General features: G+C 42.5%; 1 pseudogene; it reads left to right on the top strand.

The window, feature by feature from the left end:
• Positions 1-1,742: 1,742 nt before the first annotated feature.
• Positions 1,743-2,764, top strand: LOC110299232 (annotated as a pseudogene).
• Positions 2,765-12,042: the final 9,278 nt, after the last annotated feature.

Raw genomic sequence — 12,042 nt, 5'->3', positions numbered from 1 at the left:
ACCTGAGAAGAACTCTAAAGAAATTTGAAAATGCTAGTCTTTGACTGAGACTATGGCTGAACTGTAGCCTAAGTTCCCTGAAGCACTTATACTTTTTGATGAAATAGAATGAAATTAGAGTCGAAAAGTAGAAGCAAAATTAAATAGAGAAATCTTCCTGTCTGGTGTTATAATTCCATTCTACAGGTACACAGACTTACAACCCTGCTGTCCTTCTACCCCCCCCCCCAGCCATTAACTTGGAAATTTTCAAGCAAGAAAACAATTAATTTAGAGCCCAAAGCTAATTGGAATCAATAGTTAATGTTTCTTCTCAGCTCTCCGAATTAATTACAAAATGATGTATGCTCACTGTGATGCCAGACCATATAGATTTCCATCTAAAATCTCCCCGCTGGGGATATCTTTCCACCAAGAAGTCAGCTATATGTAGTTTGTCATGTCATGCCTTTGCTCATTCTCCTCTTTAGTTTTCTTTTCTTGAAATTTTGTGTCAAGGACAATGGTAATATCGGGGCAATGAATTAGCAGCTCTGTAGACAAAGAGAGGGAGCCTGGAAGCAAGTCTAGCAATTGCTGGGAAGTCATGGGAAAGGTGAAGACCAAGAGGATGGACAGAAGACACCTTCTGAATTGGCCTGCAGCACCAGATGCAGAACCGACCTTAAACCCAGTCAAGACAAAGACTTGATAATGCATGAGCTAAAGAGAATGGCTTTGACTGTGACCACTTGGTGAGATGAGGAGAACCACGGAGCTAAGAGTTTGGAAAGCTCGAGAATGAAAAGACCCTTGTGTGTTCTCAGAAGAAAGATTAACTCAGATTCATGTGTTAGAACATGTCAATTACAGGCCAAGAGATGGGGCACCATTTCTTTTTCCACTTTGCTCAATGTCTCTTCACAGATTATCAGCTAGAGAAAACAAAGGACAAATCCTCAATGGATAGATAGAGCTGGGTCTGCCAAGCTTGCTGCAGATTAGGAAAATGGACATTACAGACTACAAAGAGTCATCTAGAGAGTGATTACAAAAAAGTCTATTAATGTTATCAGAATGGATGAAATTACCGATTCAGAGCCCACTGTCCCTTAGCCAGGGCATTTAGACACTGAGCTGGCACAAAGAGGAGAGTGGCCAGCCAGTCTCTTTAATTGGACATGGGTTAGCATTGCTTTGGAAAAGCATGGAACTGATTTCTTCAAACAAAATTTGAACAGTTAAGATCCTAAAAGAACACTAGTAGGTCTGTCCCCATGGGCAGATGTTGCAGTGGTGAAAATTATATTGTGAATATAGCTCCTGTTGTTGCTTCACTTTGACATTGGAATTCCAGGATCCCAAGGCTAATTTTCATAAGGAAAACCAAGAGACAAGGATAAGGTAGACTGGCATGAAGTCTGGGAGTTGGAGTTCAGATACTCTGCCTATAAATTTATCTGGGCTCCTGGGGCCCAACTTTATGACATGGGATGAGTCCAGGCTTCAGTATTTTTATAGCTAAAAATAAGGACTCAGGCAGTAACTGCAGTGCCAAGTAAATAATAAAATGGAGTAAGAAAGAACATTTAATGTTGGCTGATACTAAATTAAGCACTTTATGACATATCTATTTAATTTTCATAACAATCCCAGCAAGTCTGTTTAAGTGAGAGAAGAAGAAAAACAAAGTTCTCTGCTCCTCCCTGTTCCAGAGACAGCCACATCTTCTTGTGCAGTGCCAGCCTCATCCCGTAGACAAAATGATGAAGGTCAGCATGAGCAGATTTGGCCATATTGGACGCCTGCTTACCAGGGCTACCATCTGCTCTCCACTTGACAAAGTAGAGATTGTTGCCATCAACGATCCCTTCATTGACCTCAACTACATGTTCTACATGTTCCAGTATGACTCCACCCATAGCAAATTCAATGGCACAGTCAAGGCTGAGAATGGGAAGCTTGTCACCAACTGGAAACCCATCACCATCTTCCAGGAGCGAGATCCCGCTAACATCAAATGGGGTGATGCTGGTGCTGAGCATGTCATGGAGCCTACTGGTGTCTTCACCATCATGGAGAAGGCTGGGGGCCCACTTGAAGGGTGGAACCAAAAGGATCATCATCTCCACCTTTCTGCCGATGCCTCCATGTTTGTGATGGGTGTGAACCACGAGAAATATGACAACTCATTCAAGATTGTCAGTAATGCATCCTGCACCAGCTGTTTATCCGCAATGGCCAAAGTCATCCATGACAACTTTGGCATCATGGAAGGGCTCATGACCATGGTCCATGGCATTACTGCCACTCAGAAGACTGTGGATGGCCCCTCTGGAAAGCTGTGGTGTGATATCCATGGGGCTGCTCAGAATATCATCTCTGCCTCCACTGGTGCTGTGAAGGCTGTGGGCAGGGTCATAGAGCTGAATTAAAGCTTTTAGAGCTGAATCAGAAGCTCACTGGCATGGCCTTCCATGCTACTACCCCCAATGTGTCTGTTGTGGATCTGACATGCTGCCTGGAGAAACCTGCCAAGTATGAAGACATCAAGAAGGTGGTGAAGCAGGCATCTGAGGGCCCACTGAAGGGCATCCTGGGCTATGCTGAGGACCAGGTTGTCACCTGCAATTTCAACAGCAACTCCCACTCTTCCATCTTTAATGCTGGGGCTGGCATAGCTCTCAGTGACAACTTTGTGAAGCTCATTTCCCAGTATGACAATGAATATGGCTACAGCAACAGGGTGGTGGACCTCATGGCCTACATGGCCTATAAGGAGTAAGAAATCCTAGACCAACCTCCTCAGGAAGGACACTGAGAGCAAGAGAGAGGCCCTCCATTGTTGAGGAGTCCCTGTCCCAACTCAGCCCCCAACACTGAGCATCTCCCTCACAATTTCCATCCCAGACCCCCATAATAACAGGAGGGGCCTAGGGAGCCCTCCCTACTCTCTTGAATACCATCAATAAAGTTCCCTGCACCCACCCCCCAAAATGAATAAATAGATAAATAGATGAATAGATAAGTAGATAAATAGGTAAATAAAATAAAACCAGCTCAGGTGACCTCCTAAGGACCCTGGGGAAGAAATATAAATGAGGCAACTTCCAGTAAAGTGTATAACTCAGGTCCTTCTTGTGGGACATTTTTGTGGGAGAACAACAGAACATAGATCGACCCTGAATAGGCATTTTCCATTTGTCTTCCTTTAAGGCTCTGTGTGACATCTGCCGAGATGGCTGCACACAGTTGGTACAAGAATAGGGAGGCACATAGTGACTGAGTGTTATAGCTGCACTATCTGTCCCTTGGACAAACCTGCTAGTCTATAATTCATCTATAATTCTCTCGCTTTAAAGCAAATTATAATCTTAAGTCTCCCCCAGAAGTTTCTTCTCAGCCTTGGAAAAGGCCCCTCACAGGCCTGACAAAGGAAACCATAAATCCTCCACACTGGAAGAGAAATGTTTACACTGTGAAGGTAAATTCAATTTCAGCTTTAAAGTATGATGAGTGAAGTAGGAAAAGTCCCTGTAAGGCAAAGGTCAGAGGAGTCCAGACAGCAACAGAAGATGAGATGGGAGTGGGGGACTTGCTGGACAGGGCCAGGAGACAAGAGACAGACAGCCACAGTCATGTTGCAAGGCAGGCTGGCATGCTGGAGTCAGATCTGGCTGTGGCCAATATTGTGTCTCCAAAAACAAAGCCCAGCTGTCAGGGGAAGCCAGGGGTGACTGCACATCTGGAGAGCGTAGCCTGGTGAATTATGCATGGATTATCTTGCACTTGTGCAGGCATTTCTGTGTACGCACAGCAGAGGGGAACACAAAGCCGGAGGCTTGCTTCACACCTGGTGTTTAATTTAGAAAGGATTGCTTCTTTAGCTGACAGAAAAGCCCTCTGACCCTTTGAGTCCTAGCTGCCCTTCAGAGCCCCCACGGCAAGCAGAGAGATGAGGAAAACCCAGTGTGTTATATTTTTGTGCTTCAGTGCATACTATGGTGTGGGTATGCACAGGGATATGAATGTATTGACTCATGGTTCTCCACTGCCACCTCTGTGGAGTGTGCACCAAACATAGGTCATATAAGAGAGGCAGAAAGTACAGCAGACACAGGTCCTAAGCATTGATTCTTCTTGCCTCTGAGAGCTTCTTAGCAACCTTCAGACCCTATTATGTGGCACTCAACTGCATCCTGGGAGCTCCACAAGGAGGTCTTCCACTCTAGCTGGAATGCAAGCCACTCTGCAGGTCTGCAAAGGTCATGGAGAGTCATCCTTTCTCTTTGCCATGGAACTAAAGTTGTGCAAGGCCATTCTAGCAAGCCATTGAGCACTACCTTAGGGGCTTGTTCTTAGTCATGTTTGCTTTGTTATGTCCACAATGCTGAAAGAAATATTTTACAGGATGAATGACTTATTTTTTGTTCGTGGTCCATGGGAGCAACAGTTATAGCAGAGGAGGCTCACATAACTGCCGACCAGGAAGCAGGGAGTATAGGATCAGATCAGCAGCTGCCCCCAGTGACTCACCCCATATGAGATCTCTAGCCCCCTGAAACAGCACCACTGGCCGGAAATAAGCCCTCTAGAGCATAAACGCTTGGTTCAGTTACATTTTAAATTGAGACCATTCATTGTTTAAGCAAAGGTCTTCTTCAGAACACTCCCTTAAGTCACACCCCATCTCTATGTGAGCAAAGTGGAAATGCACGCAGTGGGCCTTCAGAGTGCTCTTGTGTTAAAGTCACTCTTCTAATCAAATTGTACTGATGCTGGCTCTACTGCTATCCTCCTGGAGGGATGGGGCACATTTATGCTATGAAAGCATTTTCTAAAGCAGGCAATCAAGAGACTGATTTTATCACCTAGAGAACAGGTTCTAGCTTCTGAAAAAACTCATTAAAATATTCCTTTTAAATCAGTTGCTTCTTACACCTTCAGATAGTATCCAAAACAGAAATAATATTCAAACTTAAAAATATCTATATCTATTAATGCCCCAAGAACAGGATAAAGGCTATCTTCCTTTATATGAATGAACCTTTCTGAGAATTAACGAGGTAAATTTAGCCATTACTGAAGTGGGCATACTGCTTCCTCTCCCACTTTGATGGTTTTTTTAATGTCCAATTATTTTACATATTTTAAAATCCCAAATAAGACAGATGTGGTAGCACATGACTTTAATCCCATTACTTGGGGAAAGATGTATGCAGATGTCTGGGTTCAAGTCCTCATAGCAAGTTACAAGGCAGCCATAGTTACATGTTGAGACCCAGTCTCACAAAATGGATTACAATGAATTCTTGCACATATGAAATGTCATTTTAAAATATGATTATATAAAGCATAAGGTGATATTTTATGTATGAATACATGTGGAAGAAGTAATTTAACACATCCCCTATATCACTGTTCACTACATAGCATGGCTGACAGATGTCTAATTCTGGGTCCTTTGCTTTTCTTGTGTGGTGAACTAGAACCTCCTACACAAACACGGTGAACTAGTTATTTGTGGGAAAACCAAGAGTGGTGTTACAAAGAAGGCGTTAATCAATAGGTTCTGAGAAGGACCCATGTCAGGGCAGATGTTTGGAGTGGTGTTACTCCACTCTCACAGGAGAATGACTGTGGAACCACTCTAGCGAGGTGAAGTTAACATTCTGGAATTGAGCAAAAGGGTGTTTGCAAACTTTTGAAGCCTTGAAACTGGCCACAGTATCAGGGTGTGCAGCTCACATATCAGCAAGCACTGCTGTCAATGTGAATGGTGTTTTCTTTCTTTTTTTTTAAATATTTTTATTAGGTATTTTCCTCATTTGCATTTCCAATGCTATCCCAAAAGTCCCCCATACCCTCCCCCAACTCCCCTACCCACCCACCCCCACTTTTTGGCCCTGGCATTCCCCTGTACTGGGGCATATAAAGTTTGCATGTCCAATGGGCCTCTCTTTCCAATGATGGCCGACTAGGCCATCTTTTGATACATATGCAGCTAGAGTCAAGAGCTCTGGGGTACTGGTTAGTTCATAATGTTGTTCCACCTATAGGGTTGCAGATCCCTTTAGCTCCTTGGGTACTTTCTCTAGCTCCTCCATTGGGGGCCCTGTGATCCATCCAATAGCTGACTGTGAGCATCCACTTCTGTGTTTGCTAGGCCCCGGCATAGTCTCACAAGAGACAGCTATATCTGCGTCCTTTCAGCAAAATCTTGCTAGTGTATGCAATGGTGTCAGCGTTTGGAAGCTGGCAGTCCCCAGCCATGGTGCCTTTCCCCTGCTGCCTCCTGTGTGTGTGTGTGAACCTCCTGCCTGGGACATCTTGAACCCTTTGTTCCTGTAAATCACTATGGCTAATGCAGGAGGGAAGGTTTTCTTGGGCAAGGTATCAGCAGGTATCTCTTTATGCTCATAGCATCCTTTGGACCTATCTAGATGATTACATAGCCTGTGATGTAGTTTGCTGCTATATTCACAGCCCCTGCAAACTGTGAGCAAGTTGAGGCCAGGGACTGGGCCTCTCTTGAATCTCTGTCACTCCCATAGCTTGAATAATGCCTGATATGTAGAGAGGTCCTCAAAAACATGTGTGATGGACGGGCAAACAAAAAAAGTAGCAGCTGATACATCCTTAGTTGGGCATGAGATAGGTGCACCAGACACGCTGCATGTGCAAGCCAGTGATTCCCAAAGAAGAGTGGCCAGAAAAATGGAAAACCAGTTTGAGAGATTCTTTCTTCTGGTAGTTTAATTCATTCTGAGCACCAAGGAACAAGACCAACGAGTATTCCCAAAAGACACCAGAGGAAGCCCATATCTTCATTCTTTGTTTCAACAGAAACCCCTGTTCCCCACTCCAGCTCCTCAGATCTCTCACTATTTATACATTTCTGAAAATTGCCATGGTGCAGGTTTTAAAGACACAGGGCTGAAAAATTAAATTTAGAGAGAGTGGACTGAGGCCTAAAGGGGGCTCCGGGGAATAAGAGTGCTTTCTGCACAAGCATGAAGACTTGAGTTCTATTCTCTAGCACCTCCATAATAAGTTAGGGGGTTGTGGCATTGAGAGCCTGTAATCCCAGCACTCTGTGATGAAGACAGGAGGTTCACTGGGGCTTGTGGGCCACTAGCCTAGCTCCAAGTTCAGTGTGAGATCATTCCTTGAAGGCATAACTTGGAGATTGATAAAGCAGGATATCCAATGTCTTCCTTTGACCTCTGAATGTAAGCACACACTGCACATACACACACACACACACACATACCAAAGAAAAAGTAGACCGTGACAGGAAACATTTTGCTAGCAAAAAGAAATGACAGTTGTCACATTGAAAGAAGAATTACTAAAGAAAATCTATATAAAAAAATAAACAAAATCCAGACTTGATAGGATTGTGTTTCCTCATTGTGAAAGGGTCCGGAGCAATGGTACCCAATGTTCATTTGCAGATACATTTGGTAGTGAGGGAAGACTTTTGATCAGAGCATTAACCTCTCCTTCTTACTCATCTCCTGTGTGGTTTGACATATGATCATTGATCCCCCTGAGTGGCACTTTCTTTATAAAACACACGTGGAGATGGGAAGATTATCTAAAAGAGGGAAGGACATATTGAAAAGGAGTAGGTAGATACTTCCGTGCTAAACATTTACCATTTCTTTATATTTTTTATTAGATATTTTCTTCATTTACATTTCAATTTCAAACCCACCCACTCACCATTTCTAATTAGAGATGTTTTAGGGTCTCAAAAGTAAGACAGAAACTGTGAAGTAAAACATGTTTTCAACAACAAAGTAATTTGAAGATGCTGTTTACCACTTGAGTGTATGGTGCAAATAGAAACCATGAGTGAGAATCTTCCCACTGTGCATACGTGGGTTTGTTATTTTCATCTCTGTTCTCTTCTCTGAATGAGGTGAGAGAGAATGGACTTTTACAGAAATAGAACACCGAGTCCCAGAAGTGGCCAGGGGAAGGTATGGGAAAATTATTTATGGAAAATAGTCATTCTGTCAGAGTCCTTAATTATGGACTTGCTGCACTGGAGATAATGAACTCACCTCAGCTCCATGTGCAGCTCTGCTCAATGCAAGACTCATGCACCATACTACCTTGTCTGCCTGCTCTACAGCCAAACACTGGCCATTAATCACTATCCTTCATATTTCAGTCAAGGTTTCTCTATGACATCCCTGTAAGACAGAGAATATAATCCTATGATTTTTGTCTTTTCTTGTCAAATGAGAGAACTCAGCCTTACTATATATGTAGTAGATTATATGCACATATAGATTACATTCCCTCCCCATGCACACACATGTATCTAGGTATAAGTAAAAATTTAAAAACCTGTTTAAAGGTATTTTCAGTTTGCAGAAATGGTGGGCCAGGTCACCTAGTTCAGAAGTTTCTCTATGGCCTCTGGGAGAAGATCATTGTGCTCTGCTGGCCTAGTATTTGTTCTGAGCCATATTGTATTTTTTCAGAGGTCCTCAATGGTGGCAGGCTTTGTGAAGAACAGCTGCTGGGCGAAACAATCATTCCTGGAACTTCCACATCTTAAGATCAGGGCCACATGACCTGAAAATCTGCTGTGAGCACACCGGGCCAGCAATGAGGAGGATCCCCACTTCTTTTTAAGCGAGTGGAAATCTCCAGGCACACCATTTCATAGTATAAAGAAAGACTAGGGATAGTCCATATGTTGCTAGAAATATGTTCACTGATATTCTTCACCCTACCTCGTAGCTTGATTTCTTCAAAGAGAGATGTTCTTTGCACATAAGACTCACTTATTAAATGTCTAAGTGCGTTCAGCCTCATGATTGCTCCCCTGGACTCCACTTACATACTTATTCACATTTGCCTCTTCTCAATGCAGCACAGATTCCCGTCGTCCCCTGCTTCTGTAATATGACAAACCCTTCTTTCCACAGTCTATTAAAATACACCTTCCTATAGGAACTTCTCAACCCTCCATATTTGATATAGGGGTGGGGTGGAGAAGAGGATACATCTATTGATTTGAAACTGTGTACCAGAAAACACACCAATTTAATTCTCCTCAAATACTAACTAATAGACGCCACTGTGGGGTTGGAAAAAAGTTTTCTTCAGAACTGGAAGTATCCTAATAATGAAAGTTCTAACTTTCTAAAGTACAGTCATATTCTTTTCCTGGGTGACAGACATCCATATATTATAGATTCAAAGCACACTTGCTGATTCTCTCTGTTCTGGCTGAATTGCTAAGGAAATGATCTATTTCAAATGCCTGGACAGCTAGATAACGAGAAAGAATTCATTCTTGAGCTCCATTGAGTATATTGCAAGGACGAATTTATCTTCTATTTGGAACTATAGAAATCTTCTACTATTCTATTCCTATTGCTAGCTCCAAGCTGTTCCTTCTTCGAAAATCCAGTGAGATGATAACGTGTCTTGCAGGCTACTTTCTAAAACTGGGCTGAGCAAATATTAGAGAGTGGTTAAAATTTGATAGTGGTTTGTGGGGGTTGGCTAGATAGTGATGCATGCAGGAAAGGCCATTCGGAATCTGTAAATAGAGTGGAATTGCAGGTTAGGAGGAGAATAGGTTTATTAACTTGCTAACTCTGGTGAATTGCTTCTTGTCAGGGCTTGGCTATGCTGGAAGAAGGCTATCTGCAGGAGTCAAGTGCACAGTTGGAATTATATGGGAAAATGTTTCCATGCCTGGCACTTGTCAGCTCTTCCCTAGTCTTCTCGATCTTAACCCACAGACTTCTCTCTTTATTCATTTCATAGGCAAACCCCTCTGCCTTGGTTCATCTGGAAGTACAGCCTATCTCTCAACTCAACCCACCATGCTACATCTTTAAGCATCCCAGCATTCATAAGCCAAAGGTGATGGGGGTGCATTTTGTTCTCTACAAAAGAGATATGGCATATTGGGGGGATTAGAAGTGGCTTCCAGCAAGCAAGCTTACTCTTAACCATGTGTGTTGTATGTACAGAGTTTTTAAAGGGCATCAAGTTGCATCCTGTTTTGGGACTCACAAGGCTTCAGTTCCTCCTCCCGGCCAGGTTCATTGCTGCAGGGTTCTGGAGTGCTCTGGACTGCTTTAGCATGCATCAGCACGAGGAAGACTTGGTATCTTGTAAAAATACAGGTTGTCATCCATTGAGCAAGCACCAACTACCAGAAGTTTCAGTTATTTTAATAGAAAAGAACAAGATACTCTGACTGACACATGGCTGTTTTGCATCTTGTCTCAAGCCAACACTTGTTATTAGTGGTTATTATGGAAACATTAATTTTGCAGATGAATGGAGTTCAAAGTTATGAAGACCTACTAAACCTGTTTTGTTTGAAAGTGCTATACATTCTTTTTCTCTCCTTCTCTCTCTACCTCCCTTCCTCCCTCCTTCTCTCTCTCTCTCTCTTCTCTCTCTCTCTCTCTCTCTCTCTCTCTCTCTCTCNNCACACACACACACACACACACACACACACACACACACACACTATATTTTTCTCTACCTATATCATCTATCTCTATCATTTATATCTATATGTCCATCTAATTTCTCTATATCTATAATTGTCTATCTATCTATCTATCTATCTATCTATCTATCTATCTATCTCTCTCTCTCTCTCTCTACCTCTCACCTATCTTTCTATCTATCTATCTATCTATCTCTCTCTCTCTCTCTCTCTCTCTCTCTCTATTGAAAATTCTCAGCTTGAGTTTTGCTAATCTGAGAAGGTTGAAATAAGCAAATTATTTACAGTATTCATTAGTTTTGTGAAATATTTTGCCAAAATTAATTTAGGAAAGGATGTTTTAAAATCCTAAATTTCAAAACCATTCCTTATATTTCTATCATCTATCTTGAAAATTGATTTAAATTAACATGTTTTTCTATTAGTTGACCAACAATCTTCTTTAATATGGGTTTTATGGATCAGAGAGGACATCACTATAGTTTAATGTGACTTATAAACTCACCTATTTAAGCTTCTCCACCAACATGGTAGCCTTACGATGGGCCCTTTGACACTGGATCATGATTAGCAACTCATAGACAGGTGTGGAGAAGCTATTTCCTTCTGGCTTTTTGCCCATCTGCTTTCCACCACACAAGGCCACAGCACCAGTATTCCCCGGAGGACTCAGTCACAAGATGCCATCTAGGGAAGAGAAACTGACCCTGTACCAGGCTCAGAATCTGCTGGAGCATTGGCCCTGGAATCCCTGCCCACATAACTTGTAATAAATAAAACTCCACTGTTTATAGATGAATCAGTCTCTATTTTTATTTTGCGATAGCTGTATAAATGGACTAAGACAGACATGTATTATTAAAAATTGCAGTTCTTAAACATCCTTCCTCAATATGAGCTAAATATGTTGAAAGGCTACTTCATCAGGCAGCTGGTGTTTTGCATCAGGGGAAAATCTTGGACACCTTTATGTTTTAGTGAAGACTTAGGTGATGGTCGTGCCCAACAGTGGGCACCACCGGCCTAAGATTTTGCAGAAAAGACGTAGTTCTTTGTAATTGCATTCGTTTGGCACATTTATTGCAACAATCTGTGACTGAAGTGAGAAGCTTGGGATGCAGAGAGGAATATAGCCCACGTCTTGTCCTTTTGGCTTCCGTACGTCATGGCAGACATTTCTAAATCTCAGAGTTTGTTACAAGCATTACATCAGCTGTCCTACGGTGCTGGTAGGGAATCCCTGGCTGTGGGTTTGCATCCAGTTAATGGCCTGTGTGTGAATGTTAAGTGCATCCACCTGTTTTACTGAGTGGCCATTGGGACCATTCTGCACATATGGGGGTTTTGGTGGGGAGGGTGAAAGGGAAAGACATTTATCTTAGCTTTCTGCTTCCTGTGATGACCTGAGGCTTTCATTTTAATAAGGAATTCCTCTCCTGGCAGAAAAAGAAAACACATGGTCTATCTTTAAGTACATAATGTATGTTTCTTCCACATTATTTTTTGGAGAGCATAAAGTATGATTAAGGGACGTGAACGAGTGCTGTGAGAAACAGGCTCTGTAG

Source organism: Mus caroli, chromosome 7 (assembly GCF_900094665.2).
Source record: "Mus caroli chromosome 7, CAROLI_EIJ_v1.1, whole genome shotgun sequence".
Lineage (NCBI taxonomy): Eukaryota > Metazoa > Chordata > Mammalia > Rodentia > Muridae > Mus > Mus caroli.
The sequence above is the reverse complement of the archived record's forward strand: the minus strand, read 5'-3'. Positions and strand labels throughout refer to the sequence as shown.